The 20,855-nt window shown below is 39.9% G+C and overlaps 1 protein-coding gene across 1 annotated transcript in view; it reads left to right on the top strand.

Annotated features, from left to right (window-relative positions):
• The first annotated feature begins 6,953 nt into the window (after window positions 1-6,953).
• cdh11 (cadherin 11) overlaps window positions 6,954-20,855 on the top strand; it is a 66,351-nt gene continuing 52,449 nt past the window's right edge. The window contains 1 exon segment of the mRNA NM_001015858.1: window positions 6,954-7,063. The gene's annotated coding sequence lies outside the window, so the exon portion shown is untranslated.

The following is a 20,855-nucleotide window of genomic DNA, read 5'->3' as shown; positions in this document are numbered from 1 at the left end:
ATTGGTAATGACATAAAAACTGAATTGTATAGCAGGCTGATTTAGAAAACTGAGTTGTATAGAAGGCTTATGAGAAAGCAGATTCATGGGTGAAAATGACCCTAAGCAATTAGAAGTCCTCATTTGCATAGCAGTGAGTAGAACTGTGCATAGCTGGGAAATGATGAATGCACAGAATTTTCTCCCCTTCTCATGCGATTACTAAAATACATTGGGCAGTGAGCAAGCCTAGAACTGAACACATATATGTGAATAAGGGTATAACAGTTCATTAGATCTGTACCAAAATAAGGATTTTCTCCTTCAAGAGAGGTTTGGTTCAAAGGACTGAATACAATAGCCTGAACTTTTCCTACAGAAAGCGTGCTTTCATCTGTTATGCTTTCTCCTGCCGAGGTTGTAAACACACGCTTTTGTCTTCAGTGGACAAACTTCCCTTTAATAAATATGCAAATGCTCTAAACATGTTGAAAACACGTTGAAAAAGAGGGCATTTTCCTCGCTGTGACTTTTAAATAGATTGCAGCTTCATTATGTTGTGAGAGCTGGAGGGGCTAGTAGCCAGGCTAGAGACACATCTAGCTCCCTGACATCAAACAGACTGAATCAGAAGCAAAGCATTATGGGAAATGTTTTCATGAAGCAATGAATAGGTTCCACATTTTGTTAAACTGCAAATTCAAATATTACAGGGGAAAATGACAGGAGGCTGAAGAACCTATTTGGTAGAGCTGGGCGGTATGACCAAAAATGTATATCACGGTATTTTTCAAAATTATATCAGTGTCACGGTATTTGACGGTATATAAATAAATAATAAATATTGCTTGTTCCCAGTGGTCTTATTTTTGAATTTCTGGTAAGGAAGCAAGCTTTTGATTGCATAAAAAGGCTGCCAGTCCACATAGAGGCTATTAAGTAATTATAGCTCTTATTGGCACCCTCAGGAACTTTTTCCATGTTTGTGTTGCTCCCCAACACTTTTTCCATTTAAATGTGACTCACAGGTATAAAAGGCTGAGGATCCCTGATATAAGGTCATAACATCATAAGATCAAAACCAAACTGAATGGGTCAAAACTGAACAGATGGCTACCCTAGATCCCACCAATCCCGTTGCACTATTCTGCCTTTAAAGAACAGGTATGACCAGGGTGCTATAAGGGGCGAGCAGTGCTGCGGGGGTGGGCTGATAGCTAAAAATGGCAAAAGGAAGACAGGCTCATCCACTCGAATCTTGGAGCACGTTTACAGCTATGCCAGTTTTACCAAACGGAAATACATTCCCTGGAATATATACCCGTACGAAGCTATAGAACAGGATTAAATATAGCCACACACTTCCTAATTTTGCGTTGTGCAGTTAAAAAACAGCAGGAAGGCCTTAGCCTTAGGATGGGTGCCCACAACATTCTCCTGCTTACTTTCACACTCTGGTCACTGGAACATGTCGCAGACGTTGCGTGCGCGCTGACGTCACGTACGCACGGGGCGCGCACACCGGTATTGCGGTATGTTTAAAATTCATATAGTTTTTTTTTTTTTAAAAACGGTATACCGGTTAAATCGGTATACTGCCCAGCACTACTATTTGGCTTATCTTCATAAGTTTTTAGATCACTTTTGACTGACGTCAGTCAGAAGTACCACTACTGGTACTTACAGGGGTCACACATCCTATTACTACTCATTAGTTTACCAAAGCCTCGAGATGGTTATCATTAAACACAAACTGTGTGCAGGGATAGCATTGGTGCCGCAATGCCCACTGTAGTCATGACTGGCTATGCCCCATGTTTGCATTAGGCCTCAACCTTTGTTGATACGGCCAGGTCTGAACTGCCAATCTGTGGATTCTGGCAAATGCCAGAGGAGCTGCTGTAAGATGCCATAGTAGGCTGATGGGAAGCTGTTTACTTGAAATGTCAGGGCTAGTGATGAGCGAATCTGTTCTGTTTCGCTTTGCCGAAAAATTTGCGAATCTTTCAAAAGATCTGCGAAACAGTGAAAAATTTGCGAATCTTTCAAAAGATCTGCGAAACAGTGAATAATTCACGAATCTTTCAAAACATCCGCGAAACTGAGAAAATGTCATGCGGCAAAAAAAATTGTCGCCCGCAGCTATTATTTTGTCGCACGGCTATTATTTTGTCGCCCGCGGCTATTATTTTGTCGCACGGCTATTATTTTCTCGGCCACAGCTATTATTTTGACGCACGGCTATTATTTTGTCACCCGTGGCTATTATTTTGTCGCACGGCTATTCTTTTGTCACCCACGGCTATTATTTTGTTGCACGGCTATCCTTCTGACGCCCGCAACTATTCTTTTTTGACGTCGGCGGCAATTTTTGGACGTGCAGTGAATGTTTCCGCAGCAAATTTTTTCATCCGTTTCGCGAGACAATCCGCCAATGGCGAAACACAGAAATTCGTCGTGAATCCATGCCTGGTGAAACATTTCGCCCATAACTAGTCAGGGCCTATTTTGTCCAGAGATGTACTAGCAGAAAAGTAAATAATTAAAGAAAAATAATTTTAGTGCATTCAGCATAATAAAAAAGCTGTGTGGATTCCTTTTTTAAATCCAATCATCAGCAGATCCAGTCTAACACCCACCATTACATTTGCTGTGTTTAGGCTAATGATATGCAGATGCATTAAAATAATGGGGTACTGCAGGGACAAGCTCACCCACCCATTATATTTATTTTATATTTGTAACTACATGAAAAAAGTAAAAAGGGAGTTATATTTTGCCATTAACTAGAATTTACTGGTCCCCAAAATAAAACCATTTTAGATTCCCAAAACTTTAGAACATTACACCTTTAACAATAGAATCTATGCACCAATAGAATGAATACAGCTGCTTTTCCATTGAAGAGGAGCACCAACTTTTTTCAACAGACCATTCATTTGATCTGTATAAGTTAAAATGCAAATAAAAACTATAGCAAAGAAAAACATTTCTAATGGGGTTTTAGTTACTCTTTAAAAATATTCTGATTTTTATGGTGTAGCTTTTATTACTAAATGACACTGCGTACATTGCAAATACATTCCTCTGTTATTTAATATTTTATTCTTGAACCAACAAATGTATTTTTTTTTTAGTTGTAACACTGGTGTTTATGCAGCCATCAGTGCATTGTGCCTGAGCTTTCAAAAGGAGCCAGCACTACACATTAGAACTGCTTTCAGACACACTATTGTTTCTCCTGCTCAATGTAACTGAACCAGGTAGCTGCTATATTGCTGCCTTCCCTTCCACATTTTGCCAAAATGTTAGGGACCCCCCAGTAATTGTTATTACCTACCTTATACCCCAGGTTGGTGCTCCCGTTATTAAAATAACGCACCAGCCTGGGGTAGGTGCAAGAGCAATCCTCTTTAACAAAAACCTGGCTTTTTCACTCTACTGCGCATGCGCCACCATGGGATTCCGAAGATAGATGAAAGAAGAAAGATGATCGCTCAGAGCTACCCCGGGCTGTTACAGTTTTCTTTCTAACAGGAGCACCAACCCAGGGTATAACGTATGCAATTACTTCTCTTCTATCCAGTGGTTTTCACCTTTACCTCCATTTTAACCTCCTACCACTGGCTGACACTCCTCTTGCAGAGGCCTGGGTCTGGGCAGGTTTCTGTAATGCGAATGTGCCCAGATTAAACAGATGCAGGGGATAAGCAGGGCCTGAAACAAGGTGGCAGTGGCCCGCTCTACACAAAAGTATCCTCCCTGGAGCATATTCTTTGAGAAGAAGAAGAGCTCTGGCTGGGGGCAGGAGATTAGTGATATGAGTCACGGAGGACTCCTTCCTTGCAGTAGCAATTAAAAGCAACATTTTTATCACTTTCTGGCAATGATTCATCAAACAATATGTCAGTTCTCCTCCAGATCTGTTAAAGGACATGTAAGCCCTACATTTTTCTACCATGGGGGGTATATACTGCATATACCCCCCATGGTTAACCAGCACCATCACATTTTTCTACACCAAAAAGCAGCATGTTTCTCCACCACAGCTAGAACAGAGTTTCTATGGAAAACAAATACTATATATTTATTGGCTGATAGATTGGAGGGTGTGTTTAATAACCTGAGTTGAGAAGAACTGAGCATGCTCGGTAGCCAACAGCCAAAGTAAATTCCTAAGGGAGGTGGCTGAGTGGGTTAGAGAAGGAGAAGAAATCCTAAGAGATTAAGGGAATGCTGCAGCCTTACTATTTTGTTTTTAACAGCCAGAGTGGCAGGTATTAAAATAGTTCACCAATTAAATTTTTTGTGGGGGTTCAAAGAATGCATAGAATACAAACATCTAGATAAATACCAATTTCAATAGTAGTTATGTTTAAACATAACTTTACAACCACTGAGAAAAATGAAGCCTTGAGTTGCTATTGGGATGGTAAAAACAGGGATAACTGTGCTGGGCCTGGCTCGAATTGGGGCCCATCAGAGGAGTTGCTGTAAGAGTATGTGAAAGCTCGGTAATGCACAAATCCCCCTCTAGGCAGAGCAGGCACTCACTGTACCACTAGTAATTGGGAAAGCATTCTGGCTGTGGGATAGTGTGTAAAGTAGAGTGAGATGGTGTCTTTAGTGGCACTGGATATAATAGTAACTTGGAAGGTACTCTGGATAAGGGGATAGAAGTTATAGTAGGGTAAGAGAGTGCCTGTTTTAGCACTAATTATCATATCAATTATAATGTACTCGGACTGCAAAGTAACATGCAAATTAAAGTGAGGTGGTGCCTATAGTAGCAGTAAAGAGAATAGCATGTGGAAGTGACTTTGGTTGTTGAGTAGCAAGTATTATGTAATAGTGCCTATAGTAGCACTGAGGATAATAGCAATTAGAAGGGGCTTTAGCCATGGATTACTTTAGAAACTATAGTAGGATGAAATGGTTCCAATAGTAGTATTGAGTATAATAGCAATTGGAACTGGGTCTGGCCATGGATTTGCTGAAATGATGCCTATAGGGCACTGATGATGATAGCAATTGGAAGGCACTTTATTGTGGGATTGCAGATACAGTAGGGAGAGATGGTAGAAGCAGTGAGGATAACAGCAACTGGAATGGGCTCTGGCTATGAGTGAGCTTCGCAGGTATAGCAAGGTGAATTGGTGGCTTTTGTAGCACTGGAAATAAAAGCAATTGGATGGCACTCTGGCTGTGGGACAGCAGGTTTAGAAGAATGATAAAGAAACAACCATAATGCAACAGAAAAGTTTAATAAAGAACCAGTTCTCAGTTTAGTTTAACCTTTTCTCTGTACTTTCTGAATTATGGTTCCCACAGTTTGGGCCCTGCAAATTCTAATGAAATCTCCTCACTAAACCGCTAGCTACTTTAAGGGCTCTGCTGCATCTTTAGTTCCAGCACTGCCTGCTTCTGAATTCTATATACCATTTGTAACTAATAGCAAAAGAGATATTTTTACCAAAAGTGTACAGTTAAATCCTAGATATCCTATAGTAAATACAGTATGAATACAATGACAGTGATTATCCATTTATCAAATTAATGTGTCCAATCTTATGTAGCGTGCATCCACCAAGTGAAAGAAACTTGGCCTTCAATCTGCTACAGGTTTGTAAACAAAAGTGCTAAATATTTCAAGGAATAAGAGCGTGTTGCTGTGCATCACACTGCCTGTGCAGCTGGGGCACTTTGGTAAATATCCCCATTCATAGTCATTCTTGCACCCAAGATTAATTGTGGGATGATTACTCTGCATCAGGAAAGCCAAGCAAGAAGGAAACATTGCCAGCACACAACAGTGTACATGTGTCAGCCCTGGGGACAAATGCATCCCCCAGACCCATAGAACCACTTTCATTGGAGACAAAGGGGAGTAATCAAGTTGCCTGGAAAGACAAATAAAAAAGTGGGAAATCAGAATATGGTGACCTATATATTTAGGACCAATTAACACCCTCTCACCTATTGATTAGCAGCGCCACAGCAGGAGAGGACCACTTATTTGTGCAACAAGTAAATCATATTTACACTGAAACATACACAGAAGGTGCACAAAGCCATTCACACAGGTGCTAACAAACAGCATTTCCATAAGCACTGCATATATTTAAATCTCTGCTGGATATCTGGGTTATTTACAGAAACAATTAATCATAGCGTTTTGATGTGTTTTTCATTTAATTCTAATGATTTTATTAGCAAACATTCAGCAGCCCAAACATACAAGGTGGCTATTGATTAGAGCAAGTGGTCCCCTAGCCTGGGTCTCCTCTTCCCAGAAGCGCTTAGATCATTCAGTGATACTGACCTGTCTTAGACCCAGCCTCCCACAGCTCTTGAACTCAACACTTCCAGTTTATTTGGCAGCCCCCTAGCATTCTCACTACATCAAACCCTCCAAATGAATGCATAATTTATGCAAATCTAAATCCCCCTTGGATGTAATGAAAGCAAACACACATCCCACACACACATCTTATCCTTGGGAGAACACTGGCTCCCCAAGATGCTATAACCTCCCCCAGCTCCTGGTGCTCCTGATAGGGGTTCTGTCTCCCCCCTTCCTCTCCTCCATATGCCTCCATTGCTGCACAATCTGCTTTGCATCAATCCAGTATCTGCATCACTTTATCCAAGATTGTATCTCTCGAGTCTGTCATCAGCAGCCCAGGCACAGAGCGACTGGAGGTCTGGGGGTCACCTGTGAGGGACAAACACTCCTCTTCTTCACAAATCAGGAAAGAGAGGCTGAGAGACCCCTGCCTCTTGCAATTATTCATGTGATTCTGTCCTCACTGCCCCCCTCTCCTTCCCTCCGTCAGCAGCTTGCTCTCAGCCCTTGCCTGCCCCCCTCCCTCTCCCGCTCTCTCCCTCAGTCTCTCTCTCTCCCTCAGTCTCTCTCTCTCTCTGTTGCATTCCTTGCCACAAGCTCCCGGCTTCACTCGGATCTCCTCTCTATACTGGAGTGTACAGGACTTTTAAGATGCTGCAGGCTCTCCGCACTGTGTCCATGTGAATGGGACCTTTTTATTTTGAATTCCCTCTGGAGACAAGAGAAGAATTCATCAAGGTAAGGATCCAAGCCCACCCCTTGCCATTCTAAAGGGGATCTATGTCTGTCTCCCTGTCTATTTGCATCTCTGTCCTCTTATGGCTCTTCCTAGCGAGTTGAGGTGGATGCCACCAGCAGGGAGCTTGGGAAGCTGGCAGCCCCTTGGAGAGATGAGCGCACCCCTGGAGGAACTTCTATGCCTCCTGCCTGCCCATCTCGCTTTCGTGGAGCGCACAGGAGCGCATTGGAGCTATGACACCTTCCCAGGATTTTATGGCTGCTTCTGGCTGCAGTTTGGCTGTATGGTTAATTGGCAGGAGGAAGATATATGGCTTTACATTTATTAAAGTGGCTCGCATGGCACTTTTTTTTTCTTTTTAATTCTCTTTTGGCCACCTCTGCCTGGCACAGAGTGGGGGCTATTTTGGAAATGTCTATGGAGTCTGATGATCTGCGCAGGAATATGTAACGGTCTGATTGGGGGCTATTCTGGAGTATGGAAAGCCCCCTTTTTGTTTCGACTGGCTCTGGATTAACCCCTTCTGTGCCTGGATTAGTTTTTGCAGAGCATCGTTGGCATGGTTAGTACCCAGCTGCATTCATCCTTTCTCTGCTATTCGGGGCAGCAAGCCACAGATTGTTGGCCCCTCTGGCAGTGAAAGGGTAAAGCATCCTTAGTGCCAAGGAGAAGGGGCCTATTGACTGGTTGTTTTGTAGCAAAGGATGCTACCCTTGGTGCAAAGGGGTTAATCAGAGACCACTGTGGATGTAAGTTGCAATGCCCAACAGGCCCCTCAGGCAGTGAATAGGTTAACTCTTTAAATGCACGTCTTTTATTTGTTGTAATTTCAGGGGGTCTGTAGTATAACATAGGGAAAGGTAGACCCCTGGTATTGTTAACCCTTTAATGTCTTACTAATGCCTGGCAACAAAGAGGTTACACCTGAGGAGGGAAATCAGTGCGAAAGAGGCTTCAGTGGGGATATATCAGCAATATCTTCCTAGATCCCTTCATTTCTTGTGTAAGGATGCTAAATATTTTATGAGCAGTGAACATCCTGTAGCAGAACAGAGAGGGATCCTAAGGGTATCTTTATTCAAATTTATAAAAAAAATCCTGTTAAATGGTCTGACTCTGATAAGAAAGTGAGCAATGCACTGCACCCACTTTGGCAAGGCAGGCTAAGAAAACATGGCAAACATAGCCTGCAATTCTGTGATTCCATTTCATGGAGCTTTGGAAGTGTTTGGGTCACCAACTGTATATGTCTGGCATCCTGTGTTTATATTATATGCAGTCTAGCAGAGTACAGAACTATACAGACAGAACTCAGTCCTTCAGCTGCCCAAAACCAGATAGATATTCAGCTCATATCAAAGACATTGCTGTAGAGACATTATACTGACCAGAGAACCCAAGTGAAGAATAGATTTACCTTTAAATTATTTAATCATGGAACAGTTCAGTGACAAAGAACAACTCACCGCTGACAGAAGTCGTTTCTCTCCCCGCATCCTTTTCATTGCAGAAGTCTATCCCTTACCTATTATGTACATATGAGGCGGCTGGGCTTGGTTTTAAAAAGAAAAAAAAACTGTTTAAAGTCACACTCTATCAATAAGAATGTCTGAGCATTTGTATTTAATTAAGGCAGGAAAGTCCTGATCTATTATTATGAAATGCATCTAAATCAATTATTTTTTTGTTTTTGCCAGTGTGCAAACAAGGCACAAGTAGATGATTGTGAAGAGTTCTTGGGGTTTTATTAGAAAGAAAGTGCATAGCAAGTGCTCTCTACATAAGTTTTGTATACTTTGCTAACCAGGTGTAGTTTTAAATGTAAAAGGGATCTAACACAGCCAAAAGGAAGTGTTATCCTCTCTGGAAAGTACTTCTAAGTACCTCTTTGTTCTGCAACACAGTGTAACACATGAGTAGGACTTGAAACCATCATTAGGAAAAGTGGGATTTTCAGGGTTTTTTTTTTAAAGAGAATAATGTATGTGCTATATAAGATATATATAAGTTAAATGCAGTTCATAGGTGGTTATGAGAACTGTAAAAGAATGCAGCAGTCCTAACAAATCATAGCCATACACATTGCAAATACTTGTACAAGAAAAAAGGTCATATTGATATATGCAGTATTTACTATTGAAATATAGGAAGGCCTTATAACACCTAATCTACCTATATAATAATTATTTTGCATTAGTACTATGCAGGCCCTGTAATCACATCAGTTTATAACCAATCACGCGTCTCCTGTGGGGCATAGAAGTTACAAACTTCCAAGTATGTGATGCAAATTACCAATGAATATGATATAGAAAGGTGTCAGCTAAAGTGTCTGCACTTACTTTACTGTTGGTAAGGATCCTAGTTTAGTGCCCTCAGACTAGAGGTGGTGCTGTTCTTTGCATTGACAAAACCCTAAATGACTCACAGAATATACAGAGTAGTTATCTGAGTAATCAGAGCATTTGTATTAGTAGACAGTGGGTTCGATAAACTTTCACTTTACTATCAATCTTCTTGATTTGTTTGGTTTGCCAATAGAAGATAATCTTTTCATTTGGGTGCCAGCTTTCAAATAAAGGGTCAATATAAAATCCATGCTGGCTTTTATTAGATGTTTGAGGCCCAAACTACCAGTGCACTGCAGGAATCCACTAGCAGCTCTAGCAATGCTTCTTGTTTGTACGTATTTATTCCCAGGGCATGATAAGCACTCTAAGAATGTTTCCATTGGGATAAACCCTTTCTTTAATATTTTAATTAAGGTTTCATTACTAATCATTTAAATACCTGAGTGATGGCAGAGTAAGTACAGTTTTTTATATGACTAAATAGAGTGTAACCTCAAATTATTTTTACATGTGTAAAGGAGGAATGGAAATGATTAATCAATATTTGTTAAAATGGCATGTCGAGAGACATTTATGTCCTCAAAAAGCATTGACAATGTATTTTATTACCATGATTATCATTAACATGTATTAAAGCGCAGCACATTTCACAGTGATGTACGACAGAAGGGTGTACACATCTAACATACAAGTTAGATACAATTGCTGACTGAGACAAGAGGTAAAGAGGGCCCTGCTCCTTAGAGCTTACAACCTTAAAGGAGAAGTTAGTGAGATGGTTTCTCTGGACAATAATGTAGGCCCAAATCATGGCTGCACCTCATTAGTGGGTAGTATGTTGTGCCTGTGTTAATGTAACATCAGAGACCGGCTTGTTCATGTTACAGAATAACACAGTGCAGGAAATGCTTTGAGTCATTTGGAATAGTTTACAACATTAGAACGCCTGTTATAAATGTTATTTACACGAAATGAGGTTAAATAAACCATCAGCTGTAGAACGACACAACATTTTTAATGGTTACATTATCGAAGACACCAACAGTGTTGCATTTCTTCATTTTGATATATTTATCTGGATACAGTGTAACTGTTGGCGGCGAAGGAAGCTAACATATAATTCTTAAGCAATTACTCTATATAACATAATCAAAATGCAGTTATATTAAATATATTTTAGTTATTATTTTTTTATTTAATTGTTAGTTAAGCGCTAACAGAGTAAACTTATTGCTGGAAGGGCAGGGGTTAATGGGGAGCATGCAATCTCCATCATTAGACTCCTCCCACTGTTGAAGTAATGGACCTCATACATACTCAGCAAAGTAAAGTTGCTGGCTTTTAAACTCATTCGCCCTACCCCCTTTGGGCAGTAATGTTTTATTCAGAATATAAAAATGCATTCAGCCTTTTCCACAGAACTTTTTCCTTCTCACGATTTACAAGCCAAACAGTCGCCCAGATGTAAATGGAAAAGCACAGCCATTTTAATGATCTTTTGGCACCTTATGACACAGCCCTCATGATTGGGGGGGAGGGGGGGTATTTGTGTTCATTTCCTGACCAGTTTTCACACTGATACCTTCGCTGTGCCAGATACAATGCCTTTTTTCATCTGGAACTGCTTGAGCTGGAGCAACAAGGCAAATTCCTGCAAGGCATATTGTTTTCATGGCTGTCAGAGATCCTGAAAAATGCACCACTGGCTTAGGCCTTTTAGGGGGGTTTAGAGCTATTTGCACATCTGGTAATGATTCCCCCACAGGTTCTCTCATGTTTTCATTCCCTGTGCATATGCACATAATTTTAGAGAGACTGCAGGCATTTTGCGCATGATCCTATCATTCCAAGGACTAATTAAGGCCTCATGCTGGCCCATAGAAATGATGGAAAGTACAGATTTTCCATCTTTAGTATAACAAACCAAAATCTCTCCCGCAGTCTTTAAGATTTCAGTTCAAATAGGAACTTGAAATAAAAGCATTTGTGATATAAATACAATACTGTTACAATATATATATATATATATTATATAAACCAGAAAGCAAATAAATATGAACAAATCACATACAAATGCCACAGAACCCTGCATACAAAACAAACCATGAATTACTCTGAAACCAACTAATATCACTGGGCTGATAAAACCATCTTTTCGCATTTCCTTTGGATATGAAGTCAGAAAAGTGTGCACAAGAGCAGATTCTTTCAAACAATGCGGTCATTCCTGTCCAAACTACATTACAGTCTGTGTAGGTTTGCGTAGATCCTTTCCCCCACCCAAAAATGACCAGTTTAGATGATCGGCTTCTTAGTCAATCATACCAAAGTTGAAATACATCAGTACAGTTTGAGTTTAGATTTTTGTCTAGATCTGCACAGGCCTTCACTTATGTGCTAGAATATCATGGCAGGCCTAACAAGGGGCTGTTGTAAACTCCTATAGACCTGGGATTTATTGTGGGCCTGTACCTCAATTTACTTGAAATACCAGGAACTATTTACATTTTTTATTATTTAGATATCCTTATGGAGTTGGTACTAGCTAGGGCTATGTGTACCCAACTGTATTCTGTAAGTTTATAAAGGATATTAGTCCCGTATGGAAATAAATCTGACAAAGGGGAACTAGTGATTTGATTAACTTTTCAATTTTAAAAAAAGTTAGCCCTTTAAATGCCTTACAATCAGTTTGATTATAAAATTTGATTCAGTGTTTCAGATTCCCTTAAGCATAAGAAATATACAGTCCTTCATGCTAGGAGCTTGCAGTCTAAAGAGACCAGGAAATGCAGGGTGAAAGGGTTAGCTGCACAGATGGTCTCCATAAGGTAGAATTTCTTTCTTCAGGTTTTGTACGTGTAAGAGGCTTTTTTCTTCCCTCCTCCAACACTGTAAGACTAAATAAGAGCATAAATAATAGTCTTTTCAATCACAGGTCTTAAGTCAAACCCACATGATGTACACAGACATTGCAGGCAATTGAAAACATCTGGAGCAGGATAATTTTACCATAAAAGGGCAAGTTATTTTGAGGTAAAACCTTGTTTATTTTTTTTCTCTCTCTCGTCTCCCTTTTTAGAGAAAACAATCTGACAAACTCGAGAATATATCCAAACTACAAGGCTCTGTTTATAATGTAGAAAAACTCTGCATCTATCAGAAACAAACAATGGTGTGACCGGTTATTTTGCTGCCAGATGGGCCCTTTTGGTGGCTGCGGGCACCAGAGATGCAAAATGGTTAAACGTATGGAGACGGACTCGGCACTTCAGATTGAAGCAGTTTTAATGGCTGCCAATTATTCTTTTTGAACATAACAGTAATCGCTAGAGGGCAGTAACGCTCTTTCATAAATCTCAGCTAGTGGCCTGTGTGCTTCTTAGGGCAGTAGGAAAAAGATGGTTTGTTACCACCAGCATTGCAGAATGTCTCAGGGGAGACAGAATTCAATCTAGCTGTGGTTCAGCCTAATGCTCAGGCAGTTTGTCAGGATTAACATCTTTCTAGTCAGTGGTTCGTGTTACCTTCAGCATTATATTACCACCTTGTAGTTCACTACAAAGTTTAGAAAAATCGTGTAACTTTAGATTGTCTGAGGAGTTCCTCGGCTGGAGGCTGAGTGAAAAATAAGCAGCATCAACTCACCCTGCCGCAGTGATTTGGAGGGATTTGCTGTCTATATTCTTGTCTCTAAGAGAACATCACTTCACTAAATGAAAAGGGGAGACGGAGAAATGAGAAAGGTGAAAACAAAGCAAATCCAGTGCTCTTTATATTGGAAAGCGGCCGATGAGCTGTTTCTGAACATTTAGAGAATTCTGCAGCCTGCATTAACTCTGTACTGGCAAGGTCGTAAGGAAGTATCCATGAGGTTCATATCTCTGCAGTCATGGCTAGCTCCTTTCCCAAATCTGAATGGGGTAATCTATCAATTTAGGAAATAATGCCTGTCTTAGTGCTATTTATTGGGTTAACTAATCTAAAAACCCATTCTAAATGCAGCTTAATGCAGAGCCAAAAGCCACAATAGTGATGTCACTTAGGTCTGCAGGGGCTTAGCAGAGATGTGGGAATGGTTTTATGACTTACTGATGACATTTTCCATAAAGAAGTGCTTAATACATTTATAAAAGCAGTTCTGTACTACTACTGTATTATACTATAGCTCCTCGCATGCTCTGTCAAGTAGCAGAATATATTGTTCTGACTTTGAGACTGTGGGGCTACAGGTTTAGGATCCCAGTCTACAGGCGTAGGGAGGTATTGCAAGAAAGTAGTAAATGATCACAATTGGGGATTATAATGTATTAGAATTTGCACGTGTAAGTATTTATTGCCATCGTACAGACTGAAATGACATTTTCTGGCCCAGTCACACCTGTGAGATTTCATTGTAGGCCTATATCTGTAAAGGCTCTGTGCTCCTGTGAACACTTACATTTTATGTGATATCTGGAACTAGTGCTATCACTATGTGGACTGGGTCAGACTGGGCCGCCAGGACACCGGGAAAAAACCCGGTGGGTCTGGGCCCTAGTGGGCCCGGTGGCCCAGACTCGATCCCTGTTGTCGCTTCCCCTGGGCACCAATGTCCTCCCTGATGTCGGGGGCCCCTGCAGGGGATGCAGGTGACACAGCCGGCGGGGGCACCTTGGTCCAACCCTGAATGCAAATATTCCCAGGGTGGCCATTTATGTATGTGAAACTTCATTTTGTGCTTATCAAACCTTGGAGTTAATATGCTTTTTGGACTGATATATAGATAAATGTATAAATGATGTCAGCCTTTCTGCAGTACAGTAACCAACCAAAGAACTTTCAGCTTTGTGAATCTAAAATAATCAAAGAAAATATCTAATTGTTTATGGGATACTGCATGGGGCAATTCTTAACTCAGTTACAGTATAGAGCCCCCCAGTGAGTCTTTGGCTTATGACCTAAACTGCTGCACATCAGTCTTGCATGAGTACTGACGACTATAGTGAAAACAAGTAAAATTACATTAAACAACTCTTTTATTTTGTTTTAATTTTAGAATGCTATACACAGTTACACACATTGGTGTATTATACACATTGGTTATCCCTGAGATAAGGCATATATTACTGTAGGTTCAATAGATAGTTGCATGTAATTGACAGGTTTAGTGAATCCGTGAAATGATCTGTCTTTCCTTAGGATGATTAAACAGCATTTTCACAGGCCAGTGCATATGAGCAATGTCAGGGCAGAGTGCAGTCCTACACACTGAGAGAGGCCACCATCGTGAAGCTATGCCTGGTATCACTTAGTTAATGATTATGAAACCAGAAAGCAAATCAGCAATATTTTTGTGACACAAATTCCTTCTTAATTAATAAACAAGATTTACTGCTGGTCTATAGTAATATTTGTAGACTCTAGGCTGGCATACTTTTCATAACAAATATTGTTTAACCCTTTAATCTGTGTGTTGCTTTTATTTCAATTTTACATACACATTATAAATTAATCTAATGTTTTGGGGGATCCCAGCAGCGGTAACTGCCCTACATAGCAACAATTGCAGTGTACAAAACAAGTGTATTAAGATGCCCAGTAACATGCAACAAATTCTTCTTTTGGAAGCAGCAAAGCAGTGCTTATAATAGCAGTAGGGTTAATGATGTTAATGATTTCATGGTTCATGCATATTATATATGTAAATAAAGATTGCTTAGTTGTTCATCATCTTTATAGTTTTGATATGTTATGAATAAATTCTGTGTCCTTAGTATTGTATGTGTAAGCAAAATCCATTGCTTATTTGTCTAGTTTTGTGTGTTTGTAGTTTGTTTCTATAAGAAAACCTGTAGAGCTTGCAGAAAACATGCCATTTGCAGCAGGCTAACATTGTCAGAAGCATCTCATCCCACTTCAGTTCCTGTGTTCTACTCAGTTGGATAAGATATAATATATTGCAGACAGGAGTAATGGAATTATAAAAAACCTGACAGCGTGCCACACTGAGCCTGGAATACCAACCTGTGGTTCTTTCACTGTTACAGAATTATAGCTCCCAGGCTCACAAGAGAAAAGAGGATTAACTGCTAAAGCGCCTAGGTTTGGCTATCCTCTCCTTAGTAAATGTAAATGATGTTACTAGATTCAGATCAGTAAATTCACTGATCATGAACAGAATAAGATTAAATTGAGACATAATGGGCCATGAATCCATGAATGCACCACAGAAATTCTACCTTGTGAATTAACCTGATCTGGTTTGTGTTATGTGGGCAGACAGCAAAATATGGTCTGTTACAGAATCATTTGTTAGTATAGTTTCTCAGAGTTTGCAGCTATGAATGTAGTTCTACTATGGCTTCTTACAGATATATATTTTATTTCTCCATTCCATGTTGGAAAACATGTAATTGTTTAAGATTTTGGGAGCCATTGCGTAGAAACAAGTCATAAAGCAATAGTGTGGCTTTTTAGAATATTTAACCCCTTCACCACTTGTATATGTATATGGTGCTTCAGTTTTGACCAGTTTGTTTTTAACACAAAAACAACAGTGGTTAGAAAGGGATTAAGCATTAGTGATGTGCAGGTTGACCCTCAACCCATAAGATCTGTGGGTTTACCCTTTGGTCAGGCAGGTTAAAATTGAAATTTGCGAGTTCGGTTTGGGTACAGGTCAGACTGGGGAAATATATTCTTTATGGTGTAATCTGCTAGTCTCCTGCAGACATAGTAGACATAGGAATATCTAAGGAGACAGATATTTCTCTACTACTAGCATCTCAATACCTGCTGTGAAGGCTGGTACCAGTGCCCCCTTTTCTTACCTAATGATATGCTATGCCCCTGGATTTCTAGGCCGTGCCATCTGGTTTACAATACAAAAGGCTTATTGGAATTTTTATGGAGGCTGGCAGCCATCCTGCCATAGAGACTACACTGGCTGCCTAGGCAAGGCCAGAATTATAAAATAATAGTTTTAGATGCCTGGGGAAAAACATAAGCCACATCCTTTAGCTGCATCCAAGAAAATAAACTAAAAAATAAACAGAAGTATTATGGTCCTTTAAAGACAAAAATTTTTGCTACGGGAAATTATTTTTTTTTAGTGATACCTTCTTTAGCATTTGGTGAGATCTTTTCTTTTTGTCTATCATGGATGACTGCATGAAGCAATCTATCCATAAGAGCTCCGCTGCTTCTTATTCTCACTCTAAAATGAGTCGATCAACTGAATCAGCAGAAGATTTTATCAAAGCTGTTAATAGTATTGTAATGAATTCAGAGTTGAAGCAGAAGAAATCAATGCAGGGTAAGTGCATGCAAGGGAGTTTAAAAAGGTGCTTATTGAAGTATGACAGTGAATATGCATCCCTGTAACACACACGATCAAGGCAAGCAAAGCGTATATCTATCGAATGATCGGTGAATGGGTGTTTATTAAAGCGCAAATAATATTAATTATGCTGTAGGAATAACAGGTGTCTGAAAGCTGAACATAGTCATTCTTTTCCTAGGACCACTTAGCTGCACTTTAAATGTTTTATCCTTTTCTACACATAAAAGACAAGATCATTTTTCAACAAACAGGAATTGTTTTTATTTTGTTGTTAATGAAAGATTTGCTATCTTTTTTTTACAGACAACTGTTAATTGTCACTATCATTAAAAAAAATCTACTTCTCCCCAAAAGTGTAACCTAGTGTAAAACTAGTTGATAAGCCATTATGAAGGTTTTAACGGTGCATAGTATATTTGCAGTGTGGCAGCACATATAAGGGGAAGTGGAAATGTGCTATCTCAGTTGCTAACAATAAATTATGTTGAGAAAAAAAAAAGACAAGTTAATCAAGCTCAACCTTTTGCTTTAATAAATCCTGCCTTACCTCTGAATGGTCCATAGAAAGTCCCACTCTAAGTCGCAGAGTAACAAACCCTACCCGACAGCTCGCATATAAATCCCCACTCCCTGCCTGCTCTCCTACCTGACAATGCAACAATAGAGGAAGCAGACCCCGAGGACCAGGCCTACCATGACTGCAGGTTCTGCTTCCTCTATTGTTACACTACTAAGGTGGACCAGTCTTTGCATCAATATTGTACAAAGTTTTGTATTTTCTTGCTTGCTAAAAAGGCACCCAACCCTTTATTGTACCTATTGCATCTAATGTAAGTGCCAGTACAAATGCTTTAGTAGAGATGTAGCGAACCTCACAAAAAAAGTTCGCGAACCCGTTCGCGAACTTCTTCCAAAAAGTGCGAACTTTTGCGAACTTTGCGAACCCCATAGACTTCAATGGGAAGGCGAACTTTAAAAACTAGAAAAGCCATTTCTGGCCAGAAAACTGATTTTAAAGTTGTTTAAAGGGTGCCACGACCTGGACAGTGGCATGCAGGAGGGGGATCAAGGGCAAAAATGTCTCTGAAAAATACGTTGTTGACACAGCGTTGCGTTTTGTGCTGTAAAGGGCAGAAATCACACTACATTTCTAAACTTGTGTAATAAACTGCTTTAAAACGGCCTGCGTCTACATGCCAATCAAGTCGTGTAAAGGTTACAGCCGGTTCACACCCAAAGACAAAACGACGCAGTAGTGGATACGGAATATATTATTGCTGGTGGAAAAACATCGCTCAGCGATAGCAAACAGCACTGGACACAACAGTAACTTAAATTTCTGGTTGGTGCTGGGGGTGAACTACTAGGAGCAGCACACCAGTCCCCAACACAGCTAGACTAATAGCACTGGGCTCTATAAATTACAGTAGCAAACACACACAGACGGAGCTGCAGTACACAATGAAAAGAAGAGTAACAGTAATCAGAAAATAAAAGCAGTCCTTACAAGGACTATTGTGTTACAGCAGATGAGATCAGAAGGACAGCTGCCCACAGCAGCTACATACAGAGCAGTAGAAAGTAGATTACTAGTCAGCAAAGCTACCTAAACTGTCCCTCAAACCCCTGCATAGCTCTCTCCCTATGCTAACTCATCAAGCACACACAGGCAGAATGTAAAATGGCTGCTGGACTTCGGTTTATATATGGAAGGGAGTGGTCCGGGGGTGGTCCAGGAGGGAGAGCTGCCTGATTGGCTGCCATGTATCTGCTGGCTCTGGGGTGAGAGGTCAAAATTTGGCTCCAGCTAAGGCGAACCCAAAATTGCGAACTTTGCTAAAAGTTCGCGAACTTGCAAACTTGCGAACACCCGATTTTCGTGCGAATTAGTTCTCCGGCGAACAGTTCGCTACATCTCTATGCTTTAGATAGAGAATTTCACAACTTTACAGCTCTCACTCTATAAAACCCTTACTTTCTTCTAACCTGAATGAATGCCCTTAGATCCACTGGAAAGTCCTCTTGTGAATAAAGCATCAAAGAGTTGATTGTATGATCTCCTTGTATATTTATACATAGTTATCATATATGCCCTTAAAGAAGAACTAAACCTCCCCAAACAAAAGCCCCCATCCATTGCCATCTATTAAGCCCCCTCCCTGCTCTCTACCCACAGAGTCTATTTCAATGACTGTTTGTAAAACCTGACCTATAGATGCAGAATAGTGCAGTGTGAGCTAACATCTTCTGTATGTTTGAGTTTTCTTTGGATCAGTTTGGTGACACAGAGCTTGCTGGAACATGCGCAGCTGTGGGTAATGCTGGAGTGTCTGCTCACGCGCCAGCACACTCTGTGTCACCAAACTGATCCGTTGAAAACTTTTCATTGATATAGACTCTGCGGGAAGGGAGCAGGGATGGGACTCAATGGAGGGCAGTGGATAGGGGCTTTTGTCTGGGGGTCTCAGTTCGGCTTTAAGCACTTCTCCTTCAGGGAATGTCCACCAATAAACTGTTTCTGCATAATGTAAAAAATGTAGTTCTAAGCAGGGATTTATAAAATTTTGAATTTGTAAATTTTTGTCAATTCAAAATAAGTTTCAAATTCACCAAATGTGCACTTACCTATTAAAAAAACTCAAAAACTCAGTCTCTTCAGAAAAAAGAAACCCATATACAGCACAATTGCATGTTACTCATTATTTTTAATGTCTACCAACTTTCAAAAACAGTTGAAAATGTGAATTGTAAAAATCTCTCGAATTTTGCTAGGACAATCCATGTTTACTTCTACATGAACCTGCCAAAAAAAATCCCAAATTTTTTGCATGCAAGAAATATTGAGCATTCAAGTTTCGGAATTTTTGATTTTTAGCACATAAAACTCAAAATTGAATGTTAGGGATGCACCGAATCCAGGATTCAGTTCGGGATTCAGCCAAGATTGGGCCTTTTTTGGGAGAATTCTGCTCCTGGCTGAACCAAATCCGAATCCTAAAAATCACGTGACTTTTTGTCACAGAAGTTGAAAATTTACCCCTTCCTAATTAGCATATGCGAATGAAGATTTAACCCTTCTGTGACCTATGCTAATTAGTATTCGGTTCGGTATTCGGCCGAATCCTTTATGAAGGATTCGGAGGTTTGGCCGAATCCAAAAAAAGTGGATTCAGTGCATCGCTAAATGTAAATAAATCTGCCCCTTGTCACTCATACCCGTTCCTTTTTTTAGATTGTAAGCTCTTTTGAGCAGGGCCCTTTGCTTAAGTTATCAATAGCATTTATATATATATATATATATTCAACAAATAGTAAGCGCACTCCAGGGTCTTAGCTTAAAAACTCAGTCTTTATTTCATTATTGCCATCTGATCTAATAATGAAATAAAGACTGAGTTTTTAAGCTAAGACCCTGGAGAGCGCTTACTATTTGTTGAATATTTGACATATCCCAAGCTGCACCCGGGCACTACTCTACAGCGGTATATAGTGAAGTCTGGAGTGCGGATCGTTTTGTGGATGTATATATATATATATATATAAATATATATATAGAGAGAGAGAAAGAGTAAAGCACACCCAGAGAAAAAAAGTTTATTGAAAAAACTCCAACGTTTCGAGTACAAACAGTACTCTTCTTCAGAGACAAACCCATCTATATATATATAAATATATATTCATTATAAATATGTGATAATAGTAACAACCCTTTAGGCTAATGGCTCATGTAGTTGGTTGTAATGGTTCATGTCTTTTTCACTTACTGCTTTAAAACATTGCAACCAAACAGCCATTGTCTTTGCTGAATCATTGGGTTTTTCATGTATTTCCCATTTATTTTCATAGGAAGCAGGTTATGTAATTTTGCTGTTCGTAGTGTGTTTGGATTGTAGAAAAAAACCCTGCAGTTAAAATAGCACAACCTGCTACATGTTACATAGCCCTTAGAAACCATAAACAGCTGGTGCTTTTTGTTGTTTCAGAATGTCTCAGTTGAGACTTCTGCTCCTGTGTATTAAAATATATATTTCATAAAGCAAGCTGTAGCCTTATGTGTAAATGCCTATTTACAGGAAAATAGGAGACATTAACCTCTCTTATGAATAGAGATTTTTA

The sequence above is a fragment of the Xenopus tropicalis genome, chromosome 4 (genome assembly GCF_000004195.4).
Source record: "Xenopus tropicalis strain Nigerian chromosome 4, UCB_Xtro_10.0, whole genome shotgun sequence".
Lineage (NCBI taxonomy): Eukaryota > Metazoa > Chordata > Amphibia > Anura > Pipidae > Xenopus > Xenopus tropicalis.
Note: the sequence above shows the minus strand (reverse complement) of the source record. Positions and strands in the feature narration are given on the sequence as shown.